The sequence below is a fragment of the Ambystoma mexicanum genome, chromosome 10, assembly GCF_040938575.1.
Source record: "Ambystoma mexicanum isolate Mex_15411 chromosome 10, UKY_AmexF1_1, whole genome shotgun sequence".
Lineage (NCBI taxonomy): Eukaryota > Metazoa > Chordata > Amphibia > Caudata > Ambystomatidae > Ambystoma > Ambystoma mexicanum.
The window spans coordinates 274,377,096-274,395,107 of record NC_090932.1 but is presented as its reverse complement, the minus strand read 5'-3'; the positions used below and the strand labels follow the sequence as shown (position 1 = coordinate 274,395,107).

General features: G+C 46.7%; 1 protein-coding gene across 1 annotated transcript in view; it reads right to left on the bottom strand.

The window, feature by feature from the left end:
* The window catches only part of KLHL6 (kelch like family member 6), a 665,920-nt gene that overhangs the window by 331,540 nt on the left and 316,368 nt on the right, over positions 1-18,012 (bottom strand). The window lies entirely within an intron of this gene.

Sequence of the window (18,012 nt, the reverse complement as noted above, 5' to 3'; positions counted from 1 at the left end):
TGTGTATTTAATAGCTCTGCACGGATTGCTAACTACTCAGTGACTGAAGTGCAGTCCACCATGGTGTGGGTGGGTCACACCTGTGTTGATGACAATGTTTTGTTAAACAGCATGATCCGAGGCAGTTCAACAGTGTAGGATACAGTTCTGCCTTGCAGCAGAAGATTGGATGGGGAAATGGTTTAAGGCGTGTGCTGCAGGCACCCATGAGGGAAACAGCTTCTAGTAAAACTGGAAACTCTTTCTGTTCTGATTGCAGCAAAAGGGGTGCGATACCAACAGACAGCTATTTATTTTGCTAGCCTTATGTTCCCTGGAAACAGCTGGCAGTCTGAGTGCATTTGAACTTTTTTTTACAAACTAAACGGAAAAGTAAAGTGTAAAGGCAAGGTTTTTACACATAATTTTTCCACCATGTAGTGGTAAAGTAAAACAAAGTACATGGGTGGGACCTTTCGCACTTAAGTGCAACAAAAATAGTTCCCCACCTTACAATGTATCTGTAAAATTAAAATGACCCCCTGTAACTGCCTTGCTGGACAATGAGCTAGATATGATCTATTTACAGAAATTTAAAATTCAGAAATTCCAATGGAAATGTTGGTCATTTGCAAGGGTGAGGGTGTACGCCGCATTTTGCCCTGCATATTTGCACTCTGCCGTGCAAATGAGTAAACACTACCCACCATGCTCACATGGCAGGCAGCATTTACAATTACAATTAAACACTGTCTGCTTTTACGAGGTGGTAATTTCAAGCAAATACCGCAGGAATCCATTGGTTTTCCACCAGCATAAAAATCTATGCTGGTCGAAAACCTGGTAGCTTTGGCAGGTGGAGCTGAAAAAGAGGCAGGCATCTTAAATCTGGCCCGAACCCAAACGCTTCGTGGTAATTTTAAAAGAATCTCACGGTTCGGTAAAATTGGTGGTAAAAATGTACCACCGTTTTTACTGATCTGCGTAACCAGCAAAGTGAGCCCCAGGCAAATTCGCCTTCACTGTTCTCTTTTCCACTCTGTTTTGGAAAAATTGTAAATGCCTTCCAAATTTCACAATTACGGGAGTCTTGCAACTGATAAATTCAGGTGGATTTCATATGAATCCATCGCACAACCACCTGCATAAAAATCCAATGCTGATGCTACTGACGGAATCGCTGTAGGATTTGCAAGTAGGATTTATAATCCTTGCGTTCATGCTAAATCCACTCCAGCTTGCCATTTCACCCGGCAAATACATCAAAATCCCTTGGACTGGTAAAAGTGGCAGTAACTATTACCACTACTTTCCCCACCACTTACTACCAATCCATGGATTTAGAAAATGACCCCCAAAGTGGTGCTATCTCTATACATACCTGTGTTACATATATCACTGAAAATACGTGCGGATCAAGTAGTCCTTTCTAATAATATTTTAAATATTATGACAGCTTCGTCATCGTTAAGTTTGAAAAATGTTATGTAATGCCTTTTTAGTTTTGGCCCTTGGGTGACTTTTAAGCATCCATATGCCCAAACGATTGCGTTGGAGTACAGCTAGGAGGGAGATGGAATAGGAGGAGGGACAACTTGTGACTGTTGTTTGGGTATTTACTCACCCACTGATTGTCCATGGCCATGTTAATCACTATCCCCATTCTGACCAATGACCTGCCCCTCCCAGGCTAAGCACATCCTCCTGTGACCCCTTTGAGCTAGCTTTGTCACGCAGTCACATCGAACATTTGGTGCTGTATGTGGCCGGTCAGTGTTATTTATAAGCAGCCTTTGGAGAGTTAGCTCCTGCTGTAATAAAAATGTGTTTACCAAGTTTACCCTCAGCCACTTTATATATAAGTACTAAAGTCCTGTAAAAACAAGCACTGGCAAAGCCAATAATGTTGGCCTTGCATAGATATTAGGCATTTGCCAGGCACTGCTATCACATGCCCAGTACTCACACCATTTCAAGCTGTTGCAATCTTATGGCCAGGTAGTAATGTTATCTTAGTCCCTGCCAAATGCCTATCCCATACCTACACAAACGGCAAAACTGTTGGCTTTTCCAATGCTTATTCCTGTTGCTCGCCGCATCTCATCAAGAAACATGCACAATCTCTGAGAACTATTGGATTTACGAGGACCTCAGGTAGATAAACTGAGGGGAATTATGGTCAATCGAGGCAGTACATTTCGACAGCAACCCAGAGAGCTGTATTATAAGTCTGATATTTTGATGCTTTTTATAGATATGTGTACATGTTTGCTTTGGTGATTAGCTATTGAGTACTGGCATTTCCTGTCAGGATTTTTAACCGCTCTAGTTTAATTGTTGCCACCAGCATATGAGATATACCTATCTTCACGAGAGACTTGTAAAGTGCCACCAAGTCCCCTGCCGCCTAATTGTAGCTTCTTGTTCTTGGCAGTTATAGATTCCAATCTCCATTCCTTTGAACTAGTCCAAAAAGAAGTTTGTCATATTAGATTGAAATCTAAATTGCATGGACTAGACCACTTCCGTTGGCACTTAAATGCAAAAGGTCCCTTCCAGTCAATTTTTAACTTTTCCAAAGTGAGGAGTAAAGCATGGTTAAATCGCCTTTACTTATGGAAGATTGAAATGCCTCCCGTAATACAGGCTGATGGTTATGGAGCTGAAATTGTTAGGCGACTCGGAAATAGCAGACATAATGGTAAGGTCCATCCGGCTCACTATGTCCCCCTTGAAAATTGAAAGATATACCACAGATCAGTAAAAATGTTGGTAAAAGTGTACAGCCATTATTAGCAATCTAAGAGACTTGGAAAATGACTGCAAGATGACTTGTGAGTTGCCTAAGATGTTGAGACCACATTTTCTGAGCATCCACTCATCTCCAATGGCTGCCCATCATTCAAAGTACTTGCAAAATGTTTACACAGCCAGTGCTGAAAATGGAACAACTTTACTTGGGGAACCCTCTCCTCCTAGGGCGGGGGTGGCGTGGCGATTTTCATAAAAGCAAAGAGCACTTTGGGAACATAAGAATATCCACAATTTGAAATTTGAAACATGTCTAATAGTGATTCAGAAACCCTTTCGAGGGACTAATTGAAGTTGGACTATTTTCTTTCTACTGGTCACAATACTCATCCTAACAAAAACTGTCTGTTAATGTCAATGCTAATGTTAATGTTAAAGGAGCTTTGTATCGTGCACTATCACCACTAGAGTCGTCTCCTGGTGCTCTGGCGGATCTGAAATTTAAAGGAGTTGGGGTGAGTTAGTAGGACCAAGCGGGACAATTGCAAGAGAGCTGTGATGTGCTTTTGACAGCTTCAGTTCGGTTAACACTGTTCGCTGAGCTTAGGTTTGCTTTTCGGTTGGTAGCCATTGTGTTCTGTTGTACGAGGCTATGTGTGATTTGTTTTGCTGTTGCAGTGTAGTGAAGTGTGTGTGGTTTGGTGTGCTTAATAGGTGTGGTTGTGTTTGGTTACAGTTTTAAAGGTGTACACAGAAAGGTGAGATTTTTGAAGTGGGTTGATAAGTAGCATCGCTATCTAGGTGTGACGGATGCTAATCTTCACAATTCTTTCCCAAACTGGTGCCTGCCACTCTCCAAACTTCTATCTAGATGTGACGCATGAATATCTCCCCATATCTGTCTAAATGTGATGCAAGGTATCATTCATAGTTCTGTCTAAATGGGACGCAAAGTATCATTCACATTTCTGTCTAGATGTGACCAAAGCTAATACCCACGATTCTGTCTAGATGCGACGCAAGGCAATATCCACAATGCTGTCCAAATGTTATGCAAGGTATCATTTACAGTTTTGTCTAGATGTGATGTAAGCCAATATCTACGGTTCTGTCTGGATGTGACTCAAGCCAACATTCACATTTCTGTCTAGATGTGACGCACGGTATTAGCCAATTTCTGTCTAGATGTGACGCACGGTATTAGTCACATTTCTGTCTAGATGTGACGCACGGTATTAGTCACCTTTCTGTCTAGATGTGACGCACGGTATTAGTCACATTTCTATCTAGATGTGATGCAAGGTATTATCCACATTTTGGTTTTTTTAACAGCTTTATTTAAATCGGTTGCAACATGGAGTGCCATTACATACATACATACATACATACATACATAGAGTTTGAAGCATTGAAAGAATACCACAAGTAGCCCCATTCACAGGGCCCTCCCACCACAAACCCGCAAAATTATAGGGTCAATATGAAGACTAGTGCGCATGCAGAAATAGTCTCAGCAATTGTGGTTTATATGTTAACGCTGGGAACTCGGCATCATAGTCCAGGAATGGGGACCAGTTATCAGAAAACTGATGTAGCCTACCCTCCATGACTGCCGCAACTTTCTCCGCCACTAGAATGTCCCAGATTTGAATCCACCATAAGGTAAGTATTGGGCCCTCAGGAGATTTCCAGGTTTAGGCAATCATAGTCTTAGCAGTCCGAAGGAGTTGAGTAATCAGCTTGGCTGTCTTCCCGGATAAATATTATATCCCCGGAACTGGCGCCCCTAACAGGAGCACTTCAAACTGAAGTGGAAGTCTGAGGGTGATATCCTCGATCAAGGCAATTATCTTTTTGCAGTACGCACCCATTAGGGGGCAGTCCCACCGCATATGAAAGTATGAGCAGCATGCTCCATATTTCCGCCAACACATTGGGTCCAGGGCTCTCTGCATTCGGTGTAACCTTGTTGGGGAAGGTATCAACAGAGTATAAGATTAAGGGCACACTCCTTGTTCATCGCACAGGTAGAGGAAGAGCGGCTCCTCGTCCAGACATCCATTTATACAGCTTCGGAATAGTATGTGGGCTTTGGATGTTTCTGATTTCAGTTGCACCTGCCAAGTATTCTGAAGCGTGGCTGCTTGTGAGTGAGAGCTCGGCTTGAGAACAGATCTGGGAGGTTCCTGGTCCATGGCACGGAGCAGAGCTCTGGCAGTGGTCAGGAAAACATGTTTGCCAGAGCTCTGCTGTGTCTTGTTTTGGCCCATTGCCTACCCTGTACACAGAACTATATATGAAAGTAACATACGGTGCATTTTAATCAGTACAAACCGCTGAATTCGAGCCATCCACCATGATGCTAATATCCACATCCTCAAATAGAATCTTATTTGAGAAATTATGGGGACAGCTCTGTACGCCAGACTAAGAGTCTTTGATTGGTTCAGTTGAGGCAATTGCTCATTTGGTTGTCAAAACACATTGTCAAAAATACACAAGCTAATGTGGTAGTAAAGAGTTTAATGGTTATTCAATATGTTAATCCTTCTGAATTCCTAGATATTTGCTGATTGAAATTCCTCTACACCTGTGTTTCATCATGTCTTGCATGTCTCATCAGGAGGGATAAAAGGAGAAAAAGTGCGAACCAGACTGACTACCCCTCTCTCGTGGACCTGTCGAATCACAGGTAAGGATACAGAGTCACTGCTTACTAATTATGCAGAAAAAACACTTGTAGGGAAACAATTATTTGGACCGGATGACTCACTGCATTATATCCATTCAGGTTGTATAACAAATATCTCTGAATTTAGAAATCCCTGAGAAAAAGGCTGGAATCTTGCTTCAGTGTTCAATAATGCGTACACCGATCCTGTAGGATAGGATATTATCTGTCCTGGAAGCTGGATTTTCACAGTATCAAAACGTCTTTGAAGGTCTCTTACTCTGAAGATCAGGTATACCTCAAACATTCGGCCATCTTGAAAGCGCACCCTTCTCTTTGGCTTGCTGCCCTCATCCCTGTCCCCATACAAACACCAATGACTAATGCCTCACTTTGCCCAGTTAACCAGTATTTGTCCACTGCATGGTCTGCAACTTCTCTGCCACTTCCCCACAGCAAACGTCTAGACTTGCACCAATAAATGAATATAGGCATGCAAATTACCCTACGGCACACCACCTTTACTGAGTATTACAACATGACTCCACCCACGTCTTCTGAAATACTTTAAATGTCCTAATTTCGGTCTTTGCGCCTGTTAGGCCTGGTGGCCTTTCGAATAAAAGGACCGCATACCAGGGTAATGGAAACCCGTCCTCTTTATTAACTGACAGAACGTAACTGCCAACTCTTCCCAAACTCCTCCCCTTTCTCGTCACGAGTCACGTGACTTCCTCACAAGCCTTGTCTCTGTTTTAGAGACAGCGGGCCATGACAACACCCCCGGAAAAATGTCCTTATGTGCTGTTAACATTCTTCGAATAGTCGTGGAGGCCCCCTGACATTCCTCTGTGGTCGGCGGGCAGTCTCGGGTATCATGTGTCCATCTAGTGTGTCACACGATTCGTCTGGCTACTGACTTGGTGGCTCAGGAGGAATCCACGGGTCGGCTCCTGACTCAGGGTTCCCGGGCTCTAGCTCAAGAGTTGGTGATCCTCCCTCTTCCCTTCTGCTGACATGTTTAAACTGCAAGCTGTTTCTCGTTACTTCTTTCTCAGCGTTGGAGGCAGTGATCATTGTCCCTTTTACTGCCGTGATCTGAAGGGGTTCTGGTGCAAACTGGGGGTCAGTTTTCCTCTGCATGGGCTGTTGGACCCATACTTCATCCCCTATCTGGAACTCTTTCGGCCGAGCTCCTCTGCGCTCATCCATTGCTAATCTTGTCTTCTCCTTTCTCTCAGCATCTCTCTTTAGAACTTCTTGTTATTGTTATTGTTATTTTGCACTTATATAGCGCCTTATATACCATTGGTATGGTCTGAAGGCGCTGGTAGGTTGAACGCCCTTGGGAACCGAAGTTCAGATCAGTAGAGAGAGTAGGGAGAGTCAAAAGGTGCGTGTGTGCACCGGATATGTGTGCAGCTCGTGCGGTACACATGTAATAGCTGATTCTTATTGGTAGGTGTGGTGGTTGAGAGATCAGGAGAATGTGTTCGTTCTGGCAGGATTTATCCGGAACGGATGTGACTGCGTTAGGCCTGAGGAAGACGCCTGGCTGGGGTTGTGAGACCAGCAGTGATTACATAGAATGATGTGGAGTAAGCGGTGGATGTTCGTATGAGAACAGTTATACCGAATGGTGTCATAGTATCTCTGTGTTCTAGTTGAGTGGTGATGTAAAGGAGAGAGTAAGCGTGGGGTGTGGTAAGAATGGTTATATGCTCTTTCAATGTGCAAACTTCTAAAATCAACTTTCCCAGAGAGGCTACCGGGCGAATTTCTAAGTACAATTTTCCATACAGAGGCTATTGGGAACATGTCTAAATTCAGTTTATCAGCGAGGCTACTTGGTACACTTCTAGGTGTAACTCTCGCGGAGGCTATTGGGTACACTTCTAGATGCAGATTTTCACAGAGCGTCTACTGGGCACAATTCTAAATTCAATTTTCCAGAGAGGCTATTGGGCAAACTTCTAATTGCGACTTTCCAGGGTGACTATTGGATACACTTCTATAATCAACTTTCATAGATGCTATTGGTAGCACTTCTAAATGCAGCTTTCACAGCGTGGCTAATGGGCACACTTCTAAATGCAGCTTTCACAGAGGATATTGGGCCCATATCTAAATTCACTACTTGGCTACTGGGCGCACAATTAAAATCCATTTTCCAGCGAGGTTATTGGGAATAATTCCAAATTCAGTTTTCCAGCGAGGCTATTAGGAACATTTCTAAATTCAATTTACCAGAGAGGCTATTGGGCACATTTCTAAGCTTGACGGAGAGGCTGTAGGGCACACTTTCTAAATGCAACTTTCACATGCTAACTTTCACAATTCCATCTAAGAGTGGACATGCTAACTTTCACAATTCCGTCTAGGAGTGGGCATGCTAACTTTCACAGTTCTAGAGTGGACATGCTATCTTTCACAATTCCGTCTAGGAGTGGACATGCTAACTTTCATAATTCCATCTAGGAGTGGACATGCTAACTTTCACAATTCCGTCTAGGAGTGGACATGCTAACTTTCATAATTCCATCTAGGAGTGGACATGCTAACTTTCACAATTCCGTCGAGAAGTGGACATGCTAACTTTCACAGTTCTATCTAAGTGTGGGCATGCTAACTTTCACAATTCCGTCTAGGAGTGGACATGCTAACTTTCACAGTTCTATCTAAGTGTGGGCATGCTAACATTCACAATTCCATCTAGGAGTGGGTGTGCTAACTTTCACAGTTCTAGAGTGGACATGCTAACTTTCACAGTTCTATCTAAGAGTGAACATGCTAACTTTCACAATTCCGTCTAGGAGTGGACATGCTAACTTTCACAATTCCGTCTAGGAGTGGACATGCTAACTTTCACAGTTCTAGAGTGGACATGCTAATTTCCACAATTCCGTCTAAGAGTGGACATGCTAACTTTCACAATTCCGTCTAGGAGTGGACATGCTAACTTTCACAGTTCTAGAGTGGACATGCTAATTTCCACAATTCCGTCTAAGAGTGGACATGCTAACTTTCGCAATTCCGTCTAGGAGTGGACATGCTAACTTTCATAGTTCTATCTAAGTGTGGACGTGCTAACTTTCACAGTTCTAGAGTGGACATGCTAACTTTCACAGTTCCATCTAAGAGTGGGCATGCTAACTTTCACAGTTCTATCTAAGTGTGGGCATGCTAACTTTCACAATTCCGTCTAGGGGTGGACATGCTAACTTTCACAGTTCTATCTAAGAGTGGACATGCTAACTTTCACAATTCCGTCTAGGAGTGGACATGCTAACTTTCACAATTCCGTCTAGGAGTGGACATGCTAATTTTCACAATTCCGTCTAAGAGTGGACATGCTAACTTTCACAATTCCGTCTAGGAGTGGACATGCTAACTTTCACAATTCCGTCTAAGAGTGGACATGCTAACTTTCACAATTCCGTCTAGGGGTGGACATGCTAACTTTCACAGTTCTATCTAAGAGTGGACATGCTAACTTTCACAATTCCGTCTAGGAGTGGACATGCTAACTTTCACATTTCCTTCTAGGAGTGGACATGCTAATTTTCACAATTCCGTCTAAGAGTGGACATGCTAACCTTCACAATTCCGTCTAGGAGTGGACATGCTAACTTTCACAATTCCGTCTAAGAGTGGACATGCTAACTTTCACAATTCCGTCTAAGAGTGGACATGCTAACTTTCACAATTCCGTCTAGGAGTGGACATGCTAACATTATGGCAATCTATGTTATTTGGAGGTAAGATAGAGTGGCATGGCATTGTGGCATAGAGTGATTGCTCTACTCCCCTACCCATACCACACTCACGGTTTTGGTGGTGTCTGTTAGTTGCTGGCTTCATTGGCTTCCCCTGCGGACACCTGCTGACACTTCCTGGAGCCGCCTCTGTTGGAACCGCCCTTGGCCATGTGGTCCTTAGCCACTGGGGGCTGCCGGGCAGAGGGCTGCCCCGGAAGGGTCGGTAATGGGCAGTGGTCGGACCAATAGGGAAGAGGGGGTGGGCTGGGAGGCGGGAGGAGGGAGAAAGAGGAAGCGGACACAGGGAAGGGAAACCGGGGGACAAAGGGGCTGCTGGCTCGACGGAGCGCGCCCAAGGTGATCATTTTGGGCCATTTTTGGGGCCCAGGGGGTTCTAGCAGGGCTCACTCACCTGCTTCCAGCCGCTGTAAGGATAGTGGAGGCGCGGAGTAGCGCGGGCCGTAGGCCTTCGGTGGTGGAGGAGCAACGGACCAATCACGTTGCGGGGGCGGGCTGGGAGGCGGGAGGAGGGAGAAAGAGGAAGCGGACACAGGGAAGGGAAACCGGGGGACAAAGGGGCTGCTGGCTCGACGGAGCGCGCCCAAGGTGATCATTTTGGCCCATTTTTGGGGCCCAGGGGGTTCTAGCAGGGCTCACTCACCTGCTTCCAGCCGCTGTAAGGATAGTGGAGGCGCGGAGCAGCGCGGGCCGTAGGCCTTCGGTGGTGGAGGAGCAACGGACCAATCACGTTGCGGGGGCGGGCTGGGAGGCGGGAGGAGGGAGAAAGAGGAAGCGGACACAGGGAAGGGAAACCGGGGGACAAAGGGGCTGCTGGCTCGACGGAGCGCGCCCAAGGTGATCATTTTGGCCCATTTTTGGGGCCCAGGGGGTTCTAGCAGGGCTCACTCACCTGCTTCCAGCCGCTGTAAGGATAGTGGAGGCGCGGAGCAGCGCAGGCCGTAGGCCTTCGGTGGTGGAGGAGCAACGGACCAATCACGTTACGGGGGCGGGCTGGGAGGCGGGAGGAGGGAGAAAGAGGAAGCGGACACAGGGAAGGGAAACCGGGGGACAAAGGGGCTGCTGGCTCGACGGAGCGCGCCCAAGGTGATCATTTTGGCCCATTTTTGGGGCCCAGGGGGTTCTAGCAGGGCTCACTCACCTGCTTCCAGCCGCTGCAAGGATAGTGGAGGCGCGGAGCAGCGCGGGCTGTAGGCCTTCGGTGGTGGAGGAGCAACGGACCAATCACGTTGCGGGGGCGGGCTGGGAGGCGGGAGGAGGGAGAAAGAGGAAGCGGACACAGGGAAGGGAAACCGGGGGACAAAGGGGCTGCTGGCTCGACGGAGCGCGCCCAAGGTGATCATTTTGGCCCATTTTTGGGGCCCAGGGGGCTCTAGCAGGGCTCACTCACCTGCTTCCAGCCGCTGTAAGGGGTGACTAACCCATGGAGAAGAGAGAAGTCACGTTAGGTTCAGTTTAATCAGGCTCAACAGGCAGCAGAGGTCTTGGCTGTTACTGCAGGGCGGCCATCTTTGCAGGGTCTCGTGGATCGGGATAAACGTAGTGTGCACAGTGGTCAGAACAGTACAAAAGTGATCTCAGGGCAAAAAGTAGCAATACTCGAACAACGATTTTCATTTGAATTTAAAATTCAATATTAAATCAATTCTTGTTGATCCTTTGCGCCGAGATGCGCATTGCCGAAATACTCCCCAGACAATGCTTACCGCATGTGAGGGACACTGGAGGTCCTGTGCAGCAGGATGCGAGGCTGTAGGAGCGCTGCAGCAGGTCTTCAATCAGGGGCTGCACAAGTGAAGAAAAAGAACACCAAAGGGCCCTGTGATGGGCCTTATGTGTCTAGGGCAGAGAAAGGACGGCAGAGAGGAGCATGGAGGGGAATCGCTGACGGGCTGTGCATGGCGAGGTATTGGTTGGTGAGATAAAGCTGTAGTGCGTGCAAGGAATGAGACTGACATAGTAGGGAGTGAATGGTAAGGTGGCTGGAAGAGTGAAGGAGGGTGATATAGAAGGTGGGGTGGAAAGGGGAGTAGTAGTGGGAGCACGATAGGAAAGAGTAAAGTCGGAAGGTGGATGTAGATAGTAGAGTGAAAGAGAAAGAGGGACATCCGAGGATAGAACAGGAGGTGCAGGGCAGAGAAAGAATATATGGTGGGTGGAGTAAGAAGGAGCAGAAAAGGGAAAGAGAAAGACATGGGGAGAAGAACAGGAGGGCGTGGAAGGAAGCAGACAAGTGGGGTCTGAGTGTCTGAAAGGCACCAATCCTTACAGCAAGGCATACATTAGTTTACAAAAATTGAGTTTGCTAATTAAAATGTTCTTGATTAGCAAACAAACTTACTTGATTAGCAATTTGTACCCTTTTTAAAAATTAATCTCACCAGACGTTATTTATACCAGAGCCATAAAATGAGCAACATTACAGCATTTTTGTGTACCGCTGAAGTAAGAGCTTAGTTAGAAGCATGTCTATAAAATGTAAAGGTCAACTGCACGAATGGACACAAACAGATATGATAAAAAAAGGCTCTGAAAACAGTTTTCAGTGCAAGACTGTGCAGCTGGGTCCAACGGGTGTTGCACAAGGCAGTGTCCCGTACATTGTATGCTTGACCCATCAGTCACTCTATAAGGAGAACTTCAGATGTTACATACATCAAAAAGTTCACAATGTTAAAGGAAAAAGATAGCCTCTGACAGAGTATGTAGCATGCTGTTGCGGCAGACAGGGTAACTGTCATCTTCAGGTTGACAAGATGGCCCTTGTCGGTCATTGATATCAACTGTTTTCAATATAGCAGTCAATACCACTTCCAGGGGTGGACAGGGACGCTAACTGCCCTCAAGCCCGGGCAAGGCAGGCACACAGGCATCATTCCAGCCCTGCATACCCATCAGTGTTTATCACTATTAGCACTCAGAGCCACCACCTGGGGGTACTGATAGTTTTTTGGGTTTATTTTTAAAGGAACCAGGCGTTGTGCAATTCATGTTTCCCTTACAAATAAATTACACATATGTCCGCGATTGGAAATCATTCTTTCCAGGACCAGCAGGTGCGCAGGTGAGTGAGCGAGGGGTGGCTGTTGAGGTGTGGCACTCCAGTGGAGACGCTGCATGGAGCACCACCTCCAAGGAGAAGGTGAAGGCTGGGCAGTGGCGCAGCGGGCCGGCCTAAAATGCAGGCGGATGCTTGCACATGATGCTTGCCTTCCCAGCCTCCAGATTGGTCAGCTCTCTCACACAGGTGCAAAAATATATTGCAATCATAATTGGAGAGCAAAGCGGGCTCTGGCGGCTAATTGCAGTACAGCTGTAGGTGTACAGACTGGATGCAACTATTGATCACTACTTTGCGTAAACATCTAGTTAGTTTTGTGTATTCATTATGTAATAGAAAAGAAAGTAAGACACTAAGCAGAGTGGATGGTATAGCGGGCACAGAACTGGTTAAACGAGGTTGAATATTGTAGTTTGCGGCCATCTTACTTTCAGGCTAGCTGGTATAAAGCAACAGGGTGCTGAGATAGAAGGTCTAGGAGTTTGGGATCAGCTCATGGGTTGAGCATTAGTTACATGTATGTAACCATCAGGTCACAGAACTAGGTTTGCCATCAAAAGAATTTGTCCATGCAATCATGTAAATTTTCAAAAGTGTTCACTCGTCAATATGATGCATCTTTCCAAACAAAACCAAGTATAGTTGACACTGAGCTTTAGATTCACTAACCTAAACTTTACTGACAAACATGGAGACAATGCAGTGTTTTAAAGTAGCAGTACTGTAATTATGCAACATCTTACATGTTTAGGGATGAATTGCAGGTCTTTTAAAGAAAATAAAGTTAAGACATATTGGTCTTTGCCAGGCAGGATATAGTTGGCTTAATAAAAGTATCATCCCGATTACTTCTGGTTTGCAATTATTTGAAAAATAACTTTGCCTAGCACTCCCACGCAGGCTTTTGGCACTTTTAAGAGTGGAGGAGATAACTGCTGCACTCTCTCGTCTTTAGCCCCTTTGAAATTGCAGTGAACAGAGAAAAGAGGGCAGAGAGAGCACTGAGGGCAACAGAGGAATTCAGAGTGAGCTGTGATTTCATTAAACAGGGCAATTTAAATAGCTAGATGTGCTACACGTGTCAATTTAATTAGCAAACGTACACAATTGCATAGCAAATTGCTATGCGACACTGCTTGCACAACTACCTTTAGGGGTTTTAGATCAGTGACCACATAGTTTGTTTCCAGAGGGGGTTTGAGAGAGAGTAGCCATTTGCCTTCAGGCCATCACGCTCAGACAGCTTCTTAGATAGTTTGGGTTACCGATCTGTAGATTCAAGCCTTGGACAGGGAAACGCCTGCGCAAGGAAGAGAGACGACACTTGGTGAGCCCCTTTACAATTCTGTAATTAGAACCCTTGAATTACTGGTGTGCTCTTGAGGTCATCTGTGACCTGGGCTGGTTTCCTGAGTTGCTGACTATCCTCGTGCGGACTTGGTTCCTCACCATCAGCTCTGCTGGTGTTTTGTTTGTGGCCTCGTGAGGCGTGTTGCGATAGTCTCTTAGCATTTGGCATAGTGCCTGATGTGGGTTGATGTCTTCCACTCGTGCTCTTTGTGGGACCTTTTTGATGGATGCCATGAATCTTTCTGCCATGCCATTAGCCTGGGGCCATCGTGGTGTTATTTTTTGATGTTTGAATCCCATGTGTTTTGCGAATATTCCAAATTCGTGGCCACATAAGGGTGGACCATTGTCTGATTTGATGACTTCTAGAATCCCCCATTCACTGATGACTTCATCAAATATGGCGGCTACCTGAGCCAACGCCATGGATTTTGCTTTCTTGACGATGGGAAATCTGGAGTGTTTGTCTATGAAGAGGAGTAGATAGTCACCTGATTCAAGCGGTCCGTAGAAGTCAACAGTGACTCTTATCCATGGATGGTCTGGAATTTGGATTGGCTGAAGTGGGACTGGGTGTTCAGCTTTGGCTGTGCATTCACATGCTACACAGTTTTTCACCAACCGGTCCACCATAGCGTCCAGGAATGGGAACCATACATGACACCTCAGTTGTTTCTTGGTGTTGTCTGCACCTCGATGCCCTTCATGCGCTGTCTTGATGACTTCAGATCGCAGTGTCGCTGGGATGACTTGTCGACAGCCTCGCAGGAGGATGGATTTGTCTTGTACAGCCAATTCTGTGTGAATCTTTGCTAGCCTTTCGAGTTCATCCCTGCATACTCCTTGATGATGGAGTATTGCACGACGGAAGTGCTTCCACTTGTTGTTTTCAGTTAGGCTGATGGCCAGAGCCATCGACGGGTCTGCTGCCGAGGCTAGCGCTACTGTCTCTTAAGAGATCACCAGTGGTAGGGCGTTGGAATTGACATAATTAATGTTTTCGGTGTCTCCTTGTCTTGAAATAGGCTTGCCCACTGGGTGCCTGGACAGGTAGTGTGCTGGAATGTATTGCCCCCCTGGCCGATGAATAATTTGGAAGTTGTATTCTTGAAGCCTGATTCCCCATCACTCTATCCTTGGGGGCATTTTTGTCCTAGGGTTTCCAAAGAGCGACAGCAGAGCCTGGTGGTCTGTGATGAGGGTGAACCTCTTCCCAATAATAAAATCATGGAAGTGTTCACACGCCCATACTGCTGCAAGGCTTTCTTTTTCAGCCTGTGAGTACGCAGATTCCAGAGGGGCGAGTGCCCTACCGGCGTAGGCCACAATGTGTCTCAGTGGGCATCTGAGCCGCTGGTTTGGGCTAAAATTGCTCCCAGTCCCACTGTGCTGGCATCTATCGCGATCTCCGTATGCCATTCCGGGTCAAAGTAAGCGAGCCTCCTGGCTTCCGCTAGTGCTTTATTGATGGAGTCAAAGGCTGCTTGGCATTCATTGGACCATGTGAACGGGACGTCCTTCTGCAGAAGTCGTCGCAGTGGGTCAGTGATGGTGGCAAAATGTGCAATGTATCTGGCGCAGTAACCTGCCATGCCCAGGAATGATCGAATGTCCACCACTTGTCAGGGTTCCTGTAGATTGAAAATGGTCGAAACTTTATCGGGGTCCAGGGTCATGCCATCTGCCGAAAATATGTGTCCAAAAAATGTGAGTTTCAATTTACTAAATCTGCATTTTTCTATGTTAAGCGTAAGACCTGCCTCTTGAATGGCTTGGCATGTTGCTCTTATAGCAATGTCGTGTTCGTTCTTAGATCTTCCAAATACAAGGATGTCATCACTGTAGTTAAGTGTTCCTTTTATTGGTGAAATGATCTGCCGTCTCGCCTCATGAAAAATCTCTGCTGCCGACGATATGCCGAAATTCAGGCGTTTGTATCGAAAGAGTCCGTCGTGCGTGGCAAAGGTGGTGATGACCCTGGATTCAGGGTCGAGCTCCATTTGATGGTAGCCCTGGTTTATGTCAAACTTAGAAAAAAGGACAGCTTTGTTGACCTGTACGATAATGTCCTCTATTTTTGGGCCAGGATGTCTCTCTCTCTCTCTCTCTCTGAATTGCAGTGTTGGCCATTCTCATATCGACGCAGAGTCTTAGGCGACCATCCTCCTTCGGGACTATGACAAGAGGTGAGACCCATGGGGATGGGCCCGTGGCCGGCTCAATAATGTCGTTCTTTAGTAGTTGTTTGAGTTCATTTGACACAGCTGACTGGAGATGGAAGCCAACTCTGCGTGGGTGTTGGGGAACAGGGCGAACAGACATGTCAATGTGTAGTCGGACTGGTGGGCCTTTCCTCTTCCCAGGCCCTGTGCATAAGAATGGGAATGCAGCCAGAATTGTTTCTTTCGTGATGGTGGAGGGAGTTAATGCGTTGACTTGCATGGAGCAGATGTGATTCCCTGATTTGGTTGGGGGAGCCATGGCGTGGATGGTGTCATTTTCTTGCACATGAATGTCTATCAGTCCCAGATCTGAGGCTGTTTTGCAGCTTAGGAGGCACCTCCCTTTTGTCAGGCTTCTAATTACGTGGATGGTTGATGTCGTGGCTTGGCTCTGATGGATGAGGTGACGTCTGAAAAACCCTACAGAGTGTAGCGGGATATCGGTGCCCCATTGAAAAATCTTGGATGTCGCCGGTGTTAGTTTCGGTTTGTCTTGGATTTGTAGGAACCCTCTTTCACCCATTATATTTACGGTGGCTCCTGAGTCAATGAAGAAACAAAGCCGTTTTCCACAAATGTCCACTGTTATCCATGGTGCTTCACCAGCTTTCGTGTCATCCACAATGAGGTTGACAAAATCTTCCGGAGCAAATGGGTCATATTGGGCATTCATGTAGTCATAGCCATATGGCACTGTAGTGTAGTACTCTTGACGCTGAGGCGGCCCGTCATATTCGTCACAGATGTGTGGGACGGGGTCTTGTTCCTCACATTCTTGTGGTTCTTCCTCTGGGTAGAGTTCTTCAACTACCCTTACATACCTTCGAGGTCCTTGCTGGTATGGTCGCATTTGATACGGCTGTGTTTGCGGTGGCCTCTAGTATGACTTATATTGAGGCATCGTGGGTTCTCGTGGTGTGGGGAAGGGCTTGCCTTCCTGGCAGACTGATTGAAAATGTCCTTCCCTTCCACAGTTACCACATTTTTGGGTGAGGGCCAGGCATGTATCTGCGTGTGGGAAAGCCATCCCACAGCGATAGCAGTGACGTTGCATCTGCAGTGTCGATTGTTGGCCGGGCTTGTTGTTTCTGTCATCCCCACGTTGTGCATTGGCATGGATTGCCGCTATGACCTCGGTTTTTTCCAGTTTTGTGGGTGAAGAGGCAGACATGTGTGTTGCTTGTCTGTCAACTCTTTTGAGGATTCTGGCCATTTCACTGACCTCCTCAATGGCCAAAGGTTTTTTAAGCAGTTGTTTGTTGAGTGTTGGGGAGAGACACCCTTCAATCACACGTAGGCGGATGGCTTCCTTGAGCAAGTATGCATGGAATTGGCAGTTTGCCTCTTTGATCCATAGCCTGGTGATGATTTGTCCACGGTTTAATCAACCCTTTGGGTGCATTGGTTAAAGATGTATCTTTCATAATCTCTGTTGGGCTCTATTACTAGCCGTTTGTTAAGTGCTGTGATTAGCATGGCAAAGTCGGGGTGTTCCGCCAGTAAAATTGTTTTAATCAGTGTTTTCACCTCTGACCCAACCGTGTTGAGAAACATGCTGCGCAGCCTCTGTACGGCTTCTTCTCCCGCCGCAGCAATTAAATTATTAAAGTCCTTGAGCCATTCTGTCCAGCGTGGCCCTTTGTCAGCTTGTGGTGTGAGGGAGAAAGGTGGTGGCATTCGCCATGCTGTATTGTTCAAGATTGCCGCAGGTGGTGGGGGGGCCTGGGTTTGTCCACTCTGGTCAGGGGACCTCATTGTGTCTTCAGGCTGGCTTGGTGATCTGTTTTACAGGGGCTGTGGGTGCCTGTTACGATGTCTGTCTCTGTCCGCGTTGTGGTGGGGCCACTTGGGTTGAGGCAGGTGTCTGCCTGTTACTGGTAGGCTGAGGTCTAGGCACGTTAGGGGGGACGCCACCCACCTCCGTGATTCGTTGCTGTGTGTAGGCTGTGAGCTTCAGCCACTGGCGGATTGCCGCGCAGATCCAGACGGCGTGTCTGGCTTTTAGCGCCTTTTTTTTTCAGGCACACCTTTGCAGGGCCCGGGATCAGGTCTCCAAATGCTGATGCTGTAGGAGGAAGAGGGTGGGCCCGGGATCGGGTCCACTATTTCACCTTTTGGAGGTGGAGTTGAGCGTGACCCGGGATCGGGTCTGCTGGTATTGAAACAGGGCCCGGGATCGGGTGTCAGTCATGCGGCAGAGGA